At 36.0% G+C, this 18,539-nt stretch overlaps 1 protein-coding gene and 1 pseudogene across 3 annotated transcripts in view; both read right to left on the bottom strand.

Moving 5' to 3' along the window:
• Positions 1-18,539, bottom strand: part of LOC113048471 (B-cell receptor CD22-like) — a 1,131,192-nt gene that overhangs the window by 1,007,896 nt on the left and 104,757 nt on the right. The gene's annotated exons all lie outside the window — the stretch shown is intronic.
• On the bottom strand, positions 3,915-17,238 carry LOC113048515 (monocarboxylate transporter 2-like; annotated as a pseudogene).

Genomic DNA, 18,539 nt, shown 5'->3' with positions numbered 1-18,539 from the left:
TGATGAGTCTGAGGTCAGAGGTCAGTGTGAGGTCAGTCAGAGGTCAGTGTAAGGTCAGTCTGAGGTCAAGAGGTCAGTGTGAGGTCAGTCAGAGGTCACTGTGAGGTCAGTCTGAGGTCAGAGGTCAGTGTGAGGTCAGTCAGAGGTCAGTGTGAGGTCACATGGCGTGTGTCTGATCTCAGCTCATCATGTTTGTGGATGAAGCTGAATGTATTGACCGTGTGGAGGAGAATCAGCTTCTGTTTCACTGCATTCACTGAACTGACCGACAGCTTGACCTTTAAAGTCATGTCTGGTTTGTGTTTCTCTCACATTCATTGAGATGTTCGGGAGATTGTTTTACTCTCTCTGTAGTTTATTCCTGACAGAAAGAAGGATGAGAGTGATGTCCTGAAATCTGACAGATCTAGTGTACAAAATATATCAGTATCATAAATGAAGTCTGTTGATAATCTATGAATGAGTTTAAGAGAGCTGATTTGTGATTAGATATTTATGAGGTCGTTTCCAAATCTTATGACACACACAGATGGCCGTTCTTCACGTGTTTGTGTCTGGAGTTTATGTGACACATCTAAAGAAGTGCTATCCTGTAAACGATGTCTTAGTTTACCTTTTTTAGTTTTAGCCCTTAAAATTAGATTTTTATCGATGAGACCCAGTGTAACCTGTAGATTAATTGAGTTGAATAAAATCAAATAAATTATGTTATCAGATGAGAAATTAATTATCAAGAAAAGCACTTCGAATGTAGAACTTTGTTTTTCGGCCACACACACTTTGCAAAGTTTCGAGAATGACATAAACATATTCAATTTATGTGGGATTTGCTTTCGAAGTAGGGACACAATATGTGAAAAAATGTGCATTAAGAGTAGAGCACCCTAATCTTTCAGAAGCACCCTCTGTGATTATTTCTGGAAACTGGTTCATACGCTTTTATGCAACTAATGCATATTTACAATTTATGCGCACAACTAAAATAAGTATTAAAAAATAACATAAATAACTAGAGAAGGCTGCCTATAATCAGCTTGCTCCCATTTAGTGAGAAAAGCCTAGTCTTTACCTGAATAATAAAAAAAAATGTTCTTCTACTCTTCAGTGATGAGAAACACAACGTTTGAGCGCGTGCACGCAACAACAGTATTTATTTACCTGCTCTTTTTAACGCATTACATAGAAACAATTGCAGTTAAACGGACGAATTAAAGTCATTTAAACATCTCAGATCGGGTTTTCTCTCTCTGTCTAAGAAAAACAATCTATTTGGAATGAACAGAGCTCTGAGAGAGAGAGAGAGAGAGAGAGAGAGGTGGAAGAGCGCCTCCTGCTGTTCACTGACGGAACACACTCTTCCGCTGAACACTCAATATATCCCGAGTTTCTCTGAAGAATTAACGTCATGTGTCAACCCCATTTTAAGAATCAGCTGTTTGTGACTCTACCCAAAACATGTCACATTTTATTCCAAAACCATGAGAAAAGTAACCAAATAAGAATGCATGCAGGTAAATTTACTAAATTTTGACCATATGTTGGAGTTTTGTTTTAAATCTGATTTTATAATAATTGATAAGTCTGTTCTGCTGGTATGAGGAACTATTCAACAGAATAATTAACTTAAAATTCTGATAAGAGAAGCAATATTTACTTGCTAAGTCATGTGACTCTTTCTGCAGCTTACAGTGTTCCGCCAGCAGGTGGCGACAAATCATTGACGAATTCATCATTATTCATCGTATTAATAAATATTGACATCTTTCTAGTATTTGAGTTGTTTTAATTATTTGAGTTTTATAGAAGTACTGCATAAGTGCCTCAAAATACGACATATAAAGTAATATCTGAATGGAAGTTTAGCTGCTTTGTTTACTTGTTTTTAATTAATTTCACATTAAATAATTTTGATGTCATTTAGGGAGTGAGAGAGAGAGAGACGAGTCGGTGTAATTTACATCATTTCATTCGTGTTACAGATCTTGAGGCATTTTCCAAATTTTGTGGTTTAATTAAAATTCATTGCATCCAGAATTATGAACCAAAGGAGTGAATACAGAATGACGTCACATCAGTGTGACGTAAGAGATAAAAGTTAAACCCGTTACATTTGTTGAACTCAACATTTATACAAAAAGAAAGCAGACAATATGGTTGTTAAAATGGCTAATAAAACACTAATAGTTATAACAGCGTGTGTGTGAATGAAGAGTGTGTTTTAGTGGCAGTTTGGTTTTAGCATCTCCTGACAAACATTACAACAAATGTTAAAAAATATATAATACAGAACATAACCATCACATTAAATAATAACATTAGCGTTGTTAGTTATTTACATGCTATAAATAGCACATCTTCATTCCAGCATTATAATGAATCTGTACTACAGTAAAGATAATAATTTATTAATAATAATAATAATAATAATAATACATCTGGTGCTCATAAACATAAAAGCATGAACAAACATTTCATATTTATGCATTCATACTTTACATGTGCTTTAAATAAAAATAAAAAAGCAATGCAACTCTACAAGATAACAATGCTGGCATTAGAATTTAAGATGCATTTCTATGGAAGCTTGCTCGTGTCACAGAATAAAGAAAATTTGCAAGAAAAAGTTGCAAGATTTAAACTCAAAATGCAAGATTTAGAACTTAAATACAGTTCCAAAACGATACAGAATTGAATCCATCCTGCTGTAACAAGCTGGAGAATATAAAGCAGCAGAAGAGAGTGTGTTAATCGTTCTTGGTGTGAAGGGGCTTTAGAAGAGTAGACGCTTATATTATATTTAAGGCAACACATCACGAGCTGGAGTGTATTGTTAGTGGCACTCTCAAACTGAAACTCAAAAATACAGAACTGAACGAGTGTTTGCCCTGAGGACGGTGGTGGAAATCATATTGCTTCAAGCTCTAGATTTGGTAAAGATCCTCAGAAGTGATTTTGGTCTGGAACGAAATTTGCACATCAGAAACACATACAGATTTACATTCAGTCAGATTGCAGGCGCCAGCAGCTTAACGTGTAAAACACACTCAAATGAGCTCAAACACGGACGTTTGCCGAACCCGAGCCTCGAGAAATGACCATATACCAAGCTATTAAGGCTGTCTATATCAAAGTGCGCGTTTATCTGGGCTGCGACGATATATCGATGCAGAATCGATTCATGGATCGGTTCTTCTGAATCAATCGTGATTCTCTCTGGAATCAATTCTGAGATTATCAATTATGAGACTTAAACTCAAATTATGAGACTTAAACTCAAATTATGAGACTTAAACTCAAAATTATGAGACTTAAACTCAAATTATGAGACTTAAACTCAAATTATGAGACTCAAACTCAAATTATGAGACTTAAACTCAAAATTATGAGACTTAAACTCAAAATTATGAGACTTAAACTCAAAATTATAAGATTTAAACTCAAATTATGAGACTTAAACTCAAATTATGAGACTTAAACTCAAATTATGAGACTTAAACTCAAAATTATGAGACTTAAACTCAAATTATGAGACTTAAACTCAAAATTATGAGACTTAAACTCAAATTATGAGACTCAAACTCAAATTATGAGACTTAAACTCAAAATTATGAGACTTAAACTCAAAATTATGAGACTTAAACTCAAAATTATGAGATTTAAACTCAAATTATGAGACTCAAACTCAAATTATGAGACTTAAACTCAAATTATGAGACTCAAACTCAAATTATGAGACTTAAACTCAAAATTATGAGATTTAAACTCAAATTATGAGACTTAAACTCAAAATTATGAGATTTAAACTCAAATTATGAGACTCAAACTCAAAATTATGAAATATCAAGAGATTTAAACTCAAAATTGCAAAAATGCGAGATTTACAACTTAAAATTCTGAATTTGTATTTTTGAGTTTTGATTTAATTTTACCTTCTTTTTTTTCTTCAGAATTCCAAGTTTATATAAATATTTAAAAAAAAAGTCTAAATTATGCAAGTTAAAAAGTAATTAATATTTTGTTTATTTTGTGTTGGAAGCAAAATCTCAGAATCGATGCTGAATCACTTCTCGGGTTATCTCTCAGTCCTAGCGTTGACCTGCTGTGATCGGTCTAATGAAGCCTCTCCAGCTTTGGCAGTGTTCAGAGTTTGTAGAGCTGTTCAGATGTTGGTTTCTCGCTGCAGCACACCATCTTTGTTCTCGCAGAGCTGCTGCGCGGCTTCAGCGTCTGCGTCTGCGTCTGCGTGGGTCTCCGTCTGCTCCTCGCCGTGTTTGTGCGTCTCCTCCTGCTTGCGTTCGCGCTCCAGCAGACGATAGTTGATGAAGTTGCCGATGAAGAGCCAGATGCTGGACAGGACGACCACCGACCCGCAGCACAGGTACATGTACTTGTAGTTCTTTGTGATGTCCACTAGCTTCCCTGCAAATCAATGCCATGTGTTAATTACAGGATTACAGACACATTTACAGATATACGTGTAAACATGAAAGAAATGTGGTGTTCAGAAACAGAGTTTAGAAATCTAAACAAAGAGGGAAAGACAATTAAAGAAGTGTACAGCACTGACTTTTAGTGTTTTTAAAGTTTATGGAGGAAACAGATACAAAACCATTGTTACTTTAGCATTATTTATTTGATTAATTTTAATAAAATAGCTTTTATTTTAATAGTTATCATTTTATTTTTATATATATATATATATATATATAACTAATTTGTAATTCTTAGTTATAGTAATTTTTTTGTCATTTTTATTATTTTTAAAAACAAAATTAAACTTGGTAACTAGCCTTGGTAAAAGTAAATAAAAAGTTTTTAATTTGATTATATTTACGTAATAACTCTGATGTGCTTTTGTAATTTGTATGTGATTTAGTACTTTTTAATATTATTTAGCTTTAATTTATAGTTTTTTATTTCAAGTTTTAAATCAAATATTAATATTTTAATTATTTTTCTCTTTAATATTTATATTAAATATTATATAAATATATTATATATAAATATATATATTGAATATTTTATTTAAGCAGTACGATGTGCACCAGGCATGTATTCTTATTTCATTTTTAATTGTAGTAATTTTAATTATTTATATTTTTCTTGTGGTCCGATGAGCACAACAAATTTATTTCTTATTACAGTTTTAATTATTTTAATTTTAGCCATTTTCAGTATTTTAAATTTTTATGTTTTAGAAATAATATTTATTATTTTTTTTATCCCGTCAGCGATAGTCCGATAAGCACCAGACATGTATTTTTATTTCAGTTTTAATTTAAGTCATTTTCAGTATTTTAAATGTTTATGCTTTTCACTTAATATTAATATTTATATTCGTGTTTCATCTTATTTTATCACCTGCCAGCGGCGGCCCGATGAGCACCGGACAGCACTCCACGATGGTGGTGAGCCCCACGGCGCTGGAGAAGCGCTGCGCTCCCACCAGGTCCATCAGCGTCTCGAACAGGACCGCGCTCACCATCCCAAAGGCGAAGCCGAAGAAGACGGCGTACACCACCATCCCGGTGTAGCTCTCCACCAGCGGACACAGCAGGTGACACACGCCGTTATACAGCACGGCGAAGCTGAAGAAGTACTGGATCCTCGGCCGAACCCAGCGCGAGTTCGCCAGCAGACCCATAGACGGCCGAGCGAACATGTCCACGAAAGCCAGGATGGACAGCAGGAAGGCCGCTTGATACTCGTCCACGCCGTTGTCTTTCGCATACGATGAGAGGAAGACAATCGGCGCGAAGAAGCCCAAGAACATGATGACGTTTCCCGACAGGTAGATGAGGAATCCGCGGTGTTTGAAGAGCGACAGATCCAGATACTTATTGACCGTCTGCCAGGCCGTGCTCTTCTCCGTCTGGGGACCTATTGTGCAAAAAACACATTTATAATCATCTCGGTTCTGAATCTCCATCATGTGCTTTCAGATGGAGCAGCATTACTACACAGAGCCGTAGTTCTCTGACTAGCTATGCAAAAAAAATAAGGCACGCGACATATTTCATAGTATTCTAAGCCGTGATAAAGACACTGCATTATTGCATACTTTATAATAATGAAAATTATAATAATAAGGACTCTGATAAATCATTATCGCCGTAGTCCTGTGTTTTATCAGTCACACTGAATCAGTGAAAGCTGTTAAATCTTCTGTTTATTCAGCTGCAGCGATAGAAATTTCCTGGGTTAGCGTTAGCTCATTAGCATTTAAAGGGACAAGCACCGAAACGGCATAAAAGTTGCACATTTAACAATCTATTAAAAAATGATCTGTGGGGTATTTTGAGTTAAGACTTCACAGACACACTCTGGGGACACCAGAGAGTTATTTTACATCTTGTAGAAAGGGTCACCTTTAACCGTCGGTGGTTTCTCCTCCAGCGCTCCGGCTGGGTTCAGCGGGGCCTTCAGGGGCCTCATGAGCGCTCCGGCCACGCAGCAGTTGAGCAGGAGCCGCTCCGAGGATCCGGAAGCTTCCCCTCCATCCGTACTCATTGATCAGATACTGGTTGAGCGGCGCTAGCGTGCTGAGGAACACGGGACTGCCGGCCATGGCGAAAGCCGTTAGCGATGGGACGCTTCTTGTAGAAATACTTGCCGATCATCGTAAGCGCCGGCTGGAGGTTGAAGGCCAGACCGAAGCCTGTGAGAGGAAATGAGATGGCAGAGGGCATTGTGGGATACTGGCTGACTTCTGAATCAAATGAGTTATAACCCAAAAAATGGTAGCATTCATTCATATGCATACATCCAATGGTATATTATTCAAACCCCGATTGGCTTCCATACAAATCGCCAAAAATCAAGACTTTTTTTTAATGTAAAACTTATTTTGTAGCTTCTATTGTAGTAAAAAAAAATGTTTTTTTGTAAATATGTTGTTTTGAAAATTACTTCCTCCATTTGTGTTATTCTGACCCCGATTGGCTTCCATACATATCGCCAAAAATCAAGATTTTTTTTTTTTATGTAAAACTTCTATTGTAGCTTCTTTTGTAGTAAAAATAAAAATATATAAAATGTTGTTTTGAAAATTAGTTCCTCCATTTGCGTTATTCTAACCCTGATTGGTTTCCATACAAATCGCCAAAAATCAACTCTACGAAAAAAAAAACACTAAACATTTTTATTTATTTTTATGTGTCATATTTTATTGTAGCTTGTTGGGAGACAAAAAATACGCAAAATATGTTGTGTTGAAAATTACTTCCTCCATTTGTGTTATTTACATATAAAAAAAAAGAAGTCCTGTTGTGTTAAAATTTAGTATATAATCATATAGTAATATTTTTATTTAAAACATTTATTGTTTCTCATGTTGAAATGAAAGTCTTTATATTTTTGTATTTTTGCAAAGGTCCTGTAATAAGGTGCTAAGAATATTGAGAGAGGAAACCCAATATACCTATAACCTGCATTTTGCATAATGACATCACTAAACAGCTGCCATTTCTTAATTCTCGATTATAAAAAAAAAATCTGTAAATGCAAATATTTATTTTTCATACTCTGCTTTCTTTTTTCCATACTTTTCCAAACCGCGTAAGAACCCTGTACGAGTCACATTCATGATCCCAAATTGTAAGAAGAACTCAAGCATTTCAAGCCGTTTGGAAACTTGATTGTGAGTCGCTGTAAACGCTCACCTCCGATGACGCCGATGCAGATGTAGAGCTGCAGGACGCTGTTGCAGAACGAGGCGCTGATCATCCCGATGGCGCACAGAAATCCTCCCAAAATCATGATGGGACGACAGCCGTAGGTGTTTACCAGAATACTGCTGATGGGACCTGAAACACAGAACAGCAGCGGAAACCCAGTGAAAAAACACAATCAGCCAGGGCTATTACATTAATTAAACCATAAAAAATAAAATACAAATAAAATACAGAAAACTTAAATATTTAAGCCAGTTATTTTACTCACTTATTAAAATATTGAGCTAGTTGCCATTTAGTTGAACATGATGTACAGCAATAACTAATCAAGCTATCAATCACATTTAAAATAAAAGTTTACATAATATATGTGCGTAAATGTGAATACAAACACATGCATGTATATATTCATTAAAAATATATTTTGTTTATGTCAAATATATTTATATATAATCTAAAATATAAGAATGCATGTAAATATTTTTTAACGATTTACTGTATAAATATACACAGTACACACATATACTGTCAGGGTTTTGTTCTGATACTCTGTTTGTCTTGGGTTGTTGCTTCTTGTCTCTGTCTTGTGTCAGCACATGGCTTAGTTGATTGTTTTCTTGGCCATGTGCTTCCTTAGCCCCTCCTCGTTTCCTCTTTACCACACCCTCTTGTTAGCCTTGTTTGTCTAATTGTGCTCACCTGTCCCTCGTGTGTTTTCCTTCCTATTTATAGTGCCCTATTGTCTTGTCAGTTTGTGGTCATTTAGTGTCATTCAGTTGGTTTAAGTTGGTAATTATGCTCCTGTGGAGCATCGTCCCGTCTTATCTCTTTGTGTTTGGGTTCCTGACCTGTGTCTGTGAGTCTTGGCATTGGTTCTACCTGCCTGGCACTTGGTCTGCTTCAGAGTCGGCGGTCAATGAGTATCTGAGCTCTGCTCTATGGTTTCTTGTTTGCATCACTATGATACCAAAATAGCAATGTGATTTTTTGTCACTGAAATGTGAAATTATTTTTTTTTTAATTCCTGGATTAAACAAGGAAAATATCTTTAAAATGTAAGTAATTGGATTTTTTCTTTTTTTTTTTTTAGTTAATTTAGTACATAAAGTTAAACTGAACTAAAATGTGAAATGTTTCCTTGGCAACTATCTTTTCTTTATTATTATTTTTTTACTATAATAGCCCTGGATCAATGAAAACACTCACTGCTAATAGATTAAACATCCTAATCCGGAAGCATGAAAGTCGAGACTATTTCGATTGTTGTTTTCTTTGCGTCATAAGCTGTCAGATGTTGTTCTGTCAAAGATCGGTGTTGTAGATCATCAGGTGTGTGTTTGTGGTTAAAATCAGGTCAGACCAGCACCTCCTTTAGCTCATAAAGCGCCTCTGGCTCCTGAGCTGCAGGACAGATCTCATTAACATGCAGTCACTCAGGCTTCCCATGATCCTCAGCGTGAAAACACACAGTGTCATCATTCCTCCAGTCTTCAGTGTCAAATGATCTTCAGAAATCATTATAATATACTGATTTACTGCTCGAGAAACATTTCTGATTATCATCAATGTTGAACACATTCATATTTTTGTAGAAACTGTGATACATTTGATTTTTCAGGATTCACAGATGCACAGAAAGTTAAAAAAAGTAAAACAATTTATTGGAAACAGAAATCTTCGGGAACATTATAAATGTCTGTACTGTCACTTTTAATTAAAGTGATAATTTCTTAAAAAAATACAAAAATGTGTGTGGTGTAGGTTACAGGAATGAAATGAAATCTTCTGTCCTCTATAATACAGCTCAAGTTCACTGGCCTTCCACACACGCACACACACACACACACACACACACACTCGTGTGTCTCGAGGGTAAAGTGGATTAGATTCATTGATCTTGAGCAGAGAGTGTTTTGAGAGCAACATGAGAGAAACAACGTTCTCTCAGACGGAACGTCCTACTTCAAGTCTTATAATGCAGATGCATCATGGGAGTTTTGCTTCCACTAATGATCTCCAGAGCTAAATGAGAAGCACAGCTGAGTGTGTGTGTGTGTGTACTCCAGCATGTTAAGGTCAGATCTACATGTTAATGATAAATCATGCTGATTTAATTTAGGAGAGAGCTGTGTGACGTGTGACACCGGGCAGTTTGTTCTGGACGTGTGTTAATTTAATTAATCAACTAATGAATTTCATTAGACTTTGACTGAAATCGGTTCTGAGTCAATCAACTACAGCGTGTCGACATGACCTTTACGTGATGCCAAAACCCAATGCCATTTGTTAAAAAAATACAGTAAAAATTGTGAAATATTATTACTATTTAAAACAGCTGTTTTCTATGTGAATCTCTGTTAAACTGTAATTGATTTCTGTGATCAAAAGCTGAATTTTCAGCATCGCATTTCTGATTATTATCAGTGTTGAGGAAACAGGGATACATTTTATTTTTCAGGTTCAGATGAATAGAAGCTGAAATGTCTGGCACTTGCTATAAACTATTGGATAACTATTAATTTATTTTAAAAAGACTTTTAATATTTTACCTCCTGCGTACATGACGGCCAGCATGATGGAGGAGATCCAGGCCACCTCGCTGTACGAGGCGTTGAAGATCCTCTGGATGTCTTTGAAGAACACAGTGGTGGCCTTCGGGAAGGCGTAAGAGAACCCGATGGAGATGAAGGCCCCGCCCACCACGGCCCAGCCCCACCCACCATCTGGAGGCGGCACTGCTGGGGGTCCGACAGGTGGAGGCATTGTGAGCCCTGGATATCACTGCAGGAGACACAGAGACCAGATCACACTATATTACAGCTGTGACATTCAACCAATGGTGTGAGAGTGGGGGGCGGGACAATCTGTCCGACTGACCAATGAGAGACCAGAGCGAGTGTTCTGGAAACCTGTCTGATAACAGGTGTTGTATTATTTTCTTACTGGAATCCTGCAGAAATAACACGGGCTTCTGTTTTTAGTCTCTGGTGGGTGGAGAGAGAGAACAGATATAGCAGCTCTGGGTGGAACGAGCCGTCTGGAAATGAGCGTTAATTAAAACCAAACAGACATAAAAGAGAGAGAGTCAAAATAGATGCTTTTCACGCCTTTTGTTTCATCATAAACACATTCTGGCAAAGAATACAGAACCAGCTGCACTAAAATGGACATTTAGTTGTATTATGATGTTAGTTACATTTTGAAAGAATCATGTTTTTCAGATTTAAAAAAAATATATATATAAATTTATCTGTATATATGCCAAAACAGTTGGATATATATGTATAAAAATATATAAATTTACAATTTTATATATTGAACTGTACAATTGAATAATTGTATATATATGTTATAGAAAATCCTCAGAATTATGATAGTCAGATATAAAAGCAGAATTCTGAGAAAAAAGATTTGAGATAAAAAAAGCCACAAGATAAAAAGTAACTCGCAATTACCTTTTTTAATTTATGGTGGGAAAGAAAGCTCACTTTAAACCCTGAACGGTAAGAAAAGAAAGGCAGAATTATGAGATCTAAACTCAAAAATGAATAAACGGTGAGACAAAAGTTTAATTTACCTTTTCATTTTTTAATCCCATGCCGGAAATCTTCAATAACATCTAGACTCAGTTTCAGTTAAAGGTGTGCCGTGTCTTTTTAACAGCTCCATAATACACTTTCAGAATTATTTGCATACTGAATTTTGATTGGTCTGCCCTTCCTTTCATATATTTCATCATTTCCATCACAGTGTGTGAGAGATTTAGGAGATTAAAAGTCACCCAGGATCAAAGACAACACAAGTCATCGCCACGGCAACAGTGTTTACAGCTGTCAGTCACTGGCTAATGAAGCCACGCCTCCTACTGCATGAGTTCATGGAAACGTGGGCGGGGCTACACATGTAACTAAGTCATTGTTTACAAACCAAACAAAACTCGTGCGATTCCTATCATGTGGTATTTCACTTCTGAAGCCAAACGTGTCAGAAACCCACACACACACACACACACACACAGTGCTCATGTGATATTAACACCCCAGAACTAAAGCCCTGTGTTAGATAAGCTTTTGTTTTTAGCTGCGCTCTTCAAATCCAAATAACCTTCCTGCAAAGTTATTGTGAATGATGATATCACTGCATGCTGATATCAGTTATTAACTCATATTTCAATGGGCCTCATTTATCAGTCTACAGCTGCATTCATTATAAACAGCATACAAATGTGAAGGAAAACTGAAACTGCACTGGGCTCATACCATAAGAATCTTTCCATTGTTCCATATTTGTAACATTTGTTTGCTTGACTATTATTCATTATGTAGCCTAAACATGGCTTTATACTTCACTCGTGTTTCTAATATCCGTGTAAAATCCTTAACATGTGCAGAAATGTTTGTTTGGGCGCTGTACGCTGACTTTACAGCGGAGCTTTAAAATAAACTGTGTAACTTATGTTTGGTTGACTGCATTTTAGTTTAATGATGAATGGCTGAAATGCCAGGCAACGCTCGAACTAATGTTTGTGTGTGCGATCAGATGGATTTAATCAAATAAAGACAGAAAGAAAAGAAATAAAATGCACTGAGTGACACAAAAATGAGCGTGGCCTATACTTGTGGCACGGTGGAGGGGGTTTCCTTTAGTTTATCTGTTTTTGATCCTATTTATTTCCGTTTATAGACTTATTTCTGTTTATCTCCTTTAACAGAAGCGCTGCAGCAAACACATGTCAGAACAAAACTCATCTACAGTCTCTTTTCTTACAATTCTGAGAAGAAATGTCAATATAAACTCACAATAGAAACAAAAAAAGTGAAAATTGAGGGATTAAATCACAATGACTTTTTATTTCCTTTTCCATGGCAGAAAAAAATGTAAGATTTAAACTTTAAATTCTGAGAAAAAAATAAAACTGAGATTTATACTTAAAATGCTGAAACAAGTCAGAATTACAATTTTATATCTCACAATTATTATTTATTTATTTAATTCTCAGTCATAAGTGTTTAACTCTTTTTACCTGTTTTTAATTGTTTTATTCTGTGGTGTAAACAGGCTTTCATCGTAAAGTCCTTTTCTCAATGTTGAAACTATATTTTTCTCAAATTATTATTTTTTTATGTACAATAAATGACTTGTTTTAATATTTTGTAATAAAAAAATGGCATTTGTTCAGCCTCTCATTGTGCTCAAATTCTTAACCAATCACACGTCTTGTTTACAGTGGTGATTCATCTGATCCAATCAGAAGCTGAGGCTGAGGATGTGATTGGCTGACGGCAGAGACTTGCGCTGACTGAACGAGACTCAGTAAGACGTTACGAGAGCTTTGAGGTCTGTATTCTCCTTCAGCTTGAAGGTCGCAGTGTGTTTGAAGCGTGAGTGCTGCCTCATGAATATTTAATGAGATGGCCTTCCTCATCTTCAGGCCATGATTTCTCTACAGTTGTACAGTGTCTAAAGCACTATTCAGACACAGTCATATCCCATGCATTGTGAAAATGTTGACTGTATGTATCAGGCTGTTTTCAAGGCCTCCATCTGTCCTAGTTTGATATTTCCAAACTCACAGACTGTGCCGAGGACATTCATGATCACGCGAAACCGCTGGAAAACTCCCAGAATACAGTTCACGCCTTAAACACTTAAAAGGTTTCTTCACTTCACCACAAATTAACTCTTCACAGTGTGACCCAGCTAGTAAAACCTGTATTCTTATTACATTTCTGAAACAAATTTTATTTTTCTATTTTCTATTTTAATTTTATTTTAAGTTTGCGTAATTTTGTTGTGTATCTGGAATTTTTAGTAGTTTTTATTGCTTGTATCTCTATATAGTTTAAATTATAATTAATTTTGTACATCAGTTTAAACTACATTTAAATGAGAACTGTTGCCTTGGCAACTAGCTGAAATAAAAACAAATCGTAGTTCAAATTTTTGTTTCAGTTACTTATATATAAAAAAAAATCTAAATGTCCTGTTTTTTAAATGTTCTACAAACGTTTTTTCTTGATTGTAGGAACATTGCATGTGATCATTTTTAAACGTTCTGAGAACGTTTTTAGCATCCACTGAACATTCTGAAACAAGTAGTTACATTTAAAAAGAAAAACGTTACAAATGTTACTAAAGACTTGATTTGACTTTGAATGAACATTCTATTAATGTTACAGGAAGAACATTTGTTCAAACCCTTACAGGAATGTTCTGAGAACACTCCCTGTTATCTGGGAAACTCAATTATGTGTTCGTCTTTTAAATAAGTGTATAATATAAAAATCATAAACGAGAAGCTGATCTTTCTTCTTGATACAACAGTGTAGAATGTTGTAAACGTTACTGGAACACCATTTCACTTTTGCAATTTCAAAATATCACAGTAATTCGAGGTGTTAGTGGCATTTCTAGTCAAGTGAAAATAGTTCTTCAGCAGATTTCGTTCATTGTAGGTAAAAGGTCAGACCCAGCGCTGGTGAGAGTAACTCCAGCTGTGAACTAACTTGATTCATGCCTCTGATCTCCAACAATATTTATTCATCAGAGCGTTGATTTAACATCAGCTGAGCAGGTCTGAATGAGAGGAAAGACCTGCTGTCTGTTCCCATTTGTGTTTGAAGCCCAAGAAACCTGAAGTGCAAAAACAAGATAGAGTTTCCCACCCAAAGAAAGACCGAGAAACAATAACGTCAGAGAGAGAGAGCGCTGCGGGAGACCACCTCTGTTATTTAACTTCACAAACATCTGAGATATCATAACAGAAACGTACATAATGCACACAGACCGGCTTCTCTTTGAAGGAACGAGCAGATAAAGAGAGACGCCACTGGAAACTGATCGCCGTCTGGACAATAACTTGCATTAAAAGAGATTTTCCTCTGGTAAAAGGTAAAATCTACTGCATGCCATGTCTTATCCAGCTTCATCTCGAGCTTCTAGTGTCAGATATTGTCTGATTTGATCATGTAAAGGTCAGAATAAGGTAAGTAATATCTCCAGATGAACTCTTCCTGGACTGAAGCAGCTCAGCTTTACTTGATTCTCCATCAATCATGTATTAGAGTCTGTTTTGAGGAGCGTTTGTTTCCAGAAGCTTTACTTTCACTGTTCCTTCAGCGGAGGAATGATCTTCACAAGCCTCCAGAACATCTCACATCTTCTGAGGAGCCTTGATTTCTTCCAGCTCTCAGTCACTGTGTTACATCTCATCTCATTACTGGAGAGATGTCAGTATATGTTGTAAAGATCTCACTGATTTACATTACAAGCAACAGAATTTCATCATAGAAATATCAGCATGTGCACCAAACTGAGCAGTTTTTTCCTTCATATTCTATAACTAGCCATAAGAGAGCCATGTTTATATTTCAGTTTCAATTTCAGGTTACAGGGTTCATCGTTTCTGAGACATAATCGTGACCTTTCACCTACTGGTCCTAAATTACCCATGTTTGCTCCTGCGCCGCACAAAAACTTCAATCATTCATGCTTACAGTGAGAAAAATACATATTAATAGCTGGTGTATATTCTCTAATGACCATGTTTTACTGGAAAACAAGTCAGTCACAGACTAATAACAGTGTGATGTGTCAGGTTCTGAGACGTCTCTCCTCATGGAAATAATAGCGGTGCATCTTCCTTAAACTCCTGAAGCATGAGCATGTTCAGAGATCAACGAGTGACAAACTCACCTGAAAGCGTTTGTGGAAGCATGCATGCTCGTTTCTGCTCAGTGAAACCTAAAGAGCTTCATAAACGAAGTACTTGACCAGATGAAGTCCTAAAATATTGAGGATGGGCGTCTCCTGTGTTGCACAGCGTGATGTTTGACCCGCACCAGTATTACATTCTTCTTATCAGCACAACACAGAGAAAACTGGAGTTCTGGGGTGGATTGAGACGCACATGCTCAGTGTGTTTCTGTCCGCTAATGTGTCCGGAGAACAAACATGCTGTGAGAACGTTGTGTTAACGTTCCATCTGAGTTCTGAAAACGTTAGAGTTTTCAGTTGTTGTTTTTTTTTAATGCTCTAAAAACAAAGGAAAATTCCATTTGATCGTTTTGTATCGTGAACGTACATGGAAACGTTACTTTTGAATGTTTTGAAGAAGTAACAGTTACTTTTTATTTTAAGGTGTCCTTGTTACAGTGTAATTATACATTTACGTACTGAGTAATATTAATTACTAATAATAAACTATTTAATATATGGCTAGGATTAGGGTTTGGCTTAGTGTTACTTCCATCTATTTGTGCATAATTAATTCTTATTATAATAGTTAGTGCATGTAATATGTGTAACAAGGCCACCTTAAAATATAGTATAAACAAAATCAGATGAACATCCAACTAAAAGGTTTCAGGAAGACCGGATAACTGCGAATGTTCTGTTGTTAATTTTACTGGAAGAACGTTTGTTTGTATCTTTGAGAGAACCTTCTAGTAATGTTTCCTAGCTGGGAACCCAGGTACAAATTTAGGTTATAATTTAAAAGCTAAAAAAAAATTCTCAAGCACAAATGACATCATAAGGATGATTTGAGAATGTTGTTTTCTCTTAACATTATATGTGTCCCTGTGTCACAAAAGCAGTATATCTGTAGTAATAGACAACAATACGTTGTAAGGGTCAAAATTATTAATTTTTCTTATACGCCAAAAATCATTAAGATATAACGATCATGTTCCATGAATATATTTTGTAAATTTAATACTGTAAAATATAATAAAACCTAATTTATTTTTATTTTTTTCAATATTTAGATATTTTGCACCCTCAGATTGTCCTAACAAACTTATTTATTCAGCTTTCAGATGATGCATAAATTTCAATTTTAAAAAAAACTGTCCGTTATGATATTTTTTATGGTCCAGGGTCACATATCACTTACATGAACATTCCATAAACAGCACTATAACAATGTTTTGTCCTAACATTTATCAAAACAAACCCTAGCCAACGTGGTGAGCTGAGTAATTACAGTGAGTCAGACGCATCTCTGATTGTAGAACACAACACTGTATTAAATGACTGCATCCTGGTATGAAGAGGATGAAGACGCGTGTCATGCGTGAAGCCCTCCGTCACGTGACCCGCTGTAATAATGTGAGTCCAGCAGATGAAGTGACCCAGATCAGCCAAACCCGCTTACAGCATCAAAGCCCGGATAAATATAGCAGCGGCTCTGTCCGCGGTTCTGATCCGAGTCTCGGCGCGCGGGATGCTGGGGCGGAGCACCGGATTCAGACCGGATGCAACCAGTCAATACTTACTCATATTCATCACCGTGTTTATTTTCTGCGGTATTAACTGCGAATATCTAAATGTGTAATCAGCACTTGATGCACATCATCATTTGGCAGCAGAATGTTGTGATAACGGGACCGTATCAGCAGCACAAACGTATCATCATCATCATCATCACCATCATCATTTAGAAAAGACTGTTTACCTTCAGGTCCGGTGATCAGTCTCGTCCGTCTCTCTGACCTTCAGTCGCTGCTGCAGAAAGACGCTCCGCACGCGGTTTGAATCCGTCGCTCTGCGGACGGCGGCGGTGACGTCACGCGGGTTTTGGAGGAGGCTTGGCTTATGAATATTAACTCTGCGGCGTGACGCGCTGCCAGAGGACGTTCTCCGATTGGATAGGAGGCAGGCGTGTCGCCCAGTTGGCGTTATGAATATTAATTAGGTTCATATCCGGGAAGGTAACCTTCTTCAACGACAAAAATATAATATTGTTTATTATTCTTGTTTATAATTGTAGACAGAATTTCTGGTGACGGAGCGCCTCTTCTAAAACTCTTGCAGGTTTTTTATTGTCCCAAAAAAAAAAAAAAAAAAACATCAGCAGGGAGAAATAAAGTCTTCTGCCAAATAACGACACTGAAATCAAAGGCTAAAAACAGTAAAATTACACTAATCTTCTTTTACCAGATATACAACATAAGACATAGAACATCCGTATATATATATATATATATATATATATATATATATATATATATATATATATATATATATATATATATATATATATATATATTCACTTGTCACGTGACTGAAGAAAAAAAAGAATATATATATATATATATATATATATATATATATATATATATATATATTTTTTTTTTTTTTTTTTTTTTTTGCTTCAGTCACGTGACAAGTGAATAAAATGACTCGGCATTGAAAAGGCATTATAGTGATTTAATGTTGAGGATAGGATTGTATGATTCAGAGACGATATATTGTAATTTAATTCGACCAAATGAATGATATGGATTATTGATGTAATGAAAACGAATTAAGTTATCGACCCGATCTTCCCTTCTCTAACTGAAAGATATGAAAATGTTTTTACCTTTGGTAATTTCATGAATAGTTAATAAGTGTGCAGCCACCTGAGGGCAGTGTGTCACTAGGTTAAACTGCATCTGTGTGTTTTACTATTATTCCTGTTTCCTGTGTATTCTTTGATATTTCTCAGGAGTCTGCATCAGATGAATTATGTTATCTGATGGCTGTCTAAAGGAGTGTGTTTTATTTCTTATTTATAAGTAATAACATATTAGCAATAACATACAAGCAATAATTAATTGTGCATTTACAGTAACCCAATTAGAATCCAGTTATGAACTATTAGATGATAATACGTTTTTTAAATGTTCAAAAAACGTTAAGAACGAAATTTATGCATCATTCATGAACGTTTGTGTGTGTGTGTGTGTGTGTGTGTGTGTGTGTGTGTGTGTGTGTGTGTGTGTATGTTTTAGCTGCTGTGTGTGTGTTCCTGTTTTTGTGACATACTAGGACACAATTTGTGTGTGTGTGTGTGTGTGTGTTTGTGTTTGCGTTTGTTTG

The sequence above is a fragment of the Carassius auratus genome, chromosome 29 (assembly GCF_003368295.1).
Source record: "Carassius auratus strain Wakin chromosome 29, ASM336829v1, whole genome shotgun sequence".
In the NCBI taxonomy this organism is placed as follows: Eukaryota; Metazoa; Chordata; class Actinopteri; order Cypriniformes; family Cyprinidae; genus Carassius; species Carassius auratus.
Note: the sequence above shows the minus strand (reverse complement) of the source record. Positions and strands in the feature narration are given on the sequence as shown.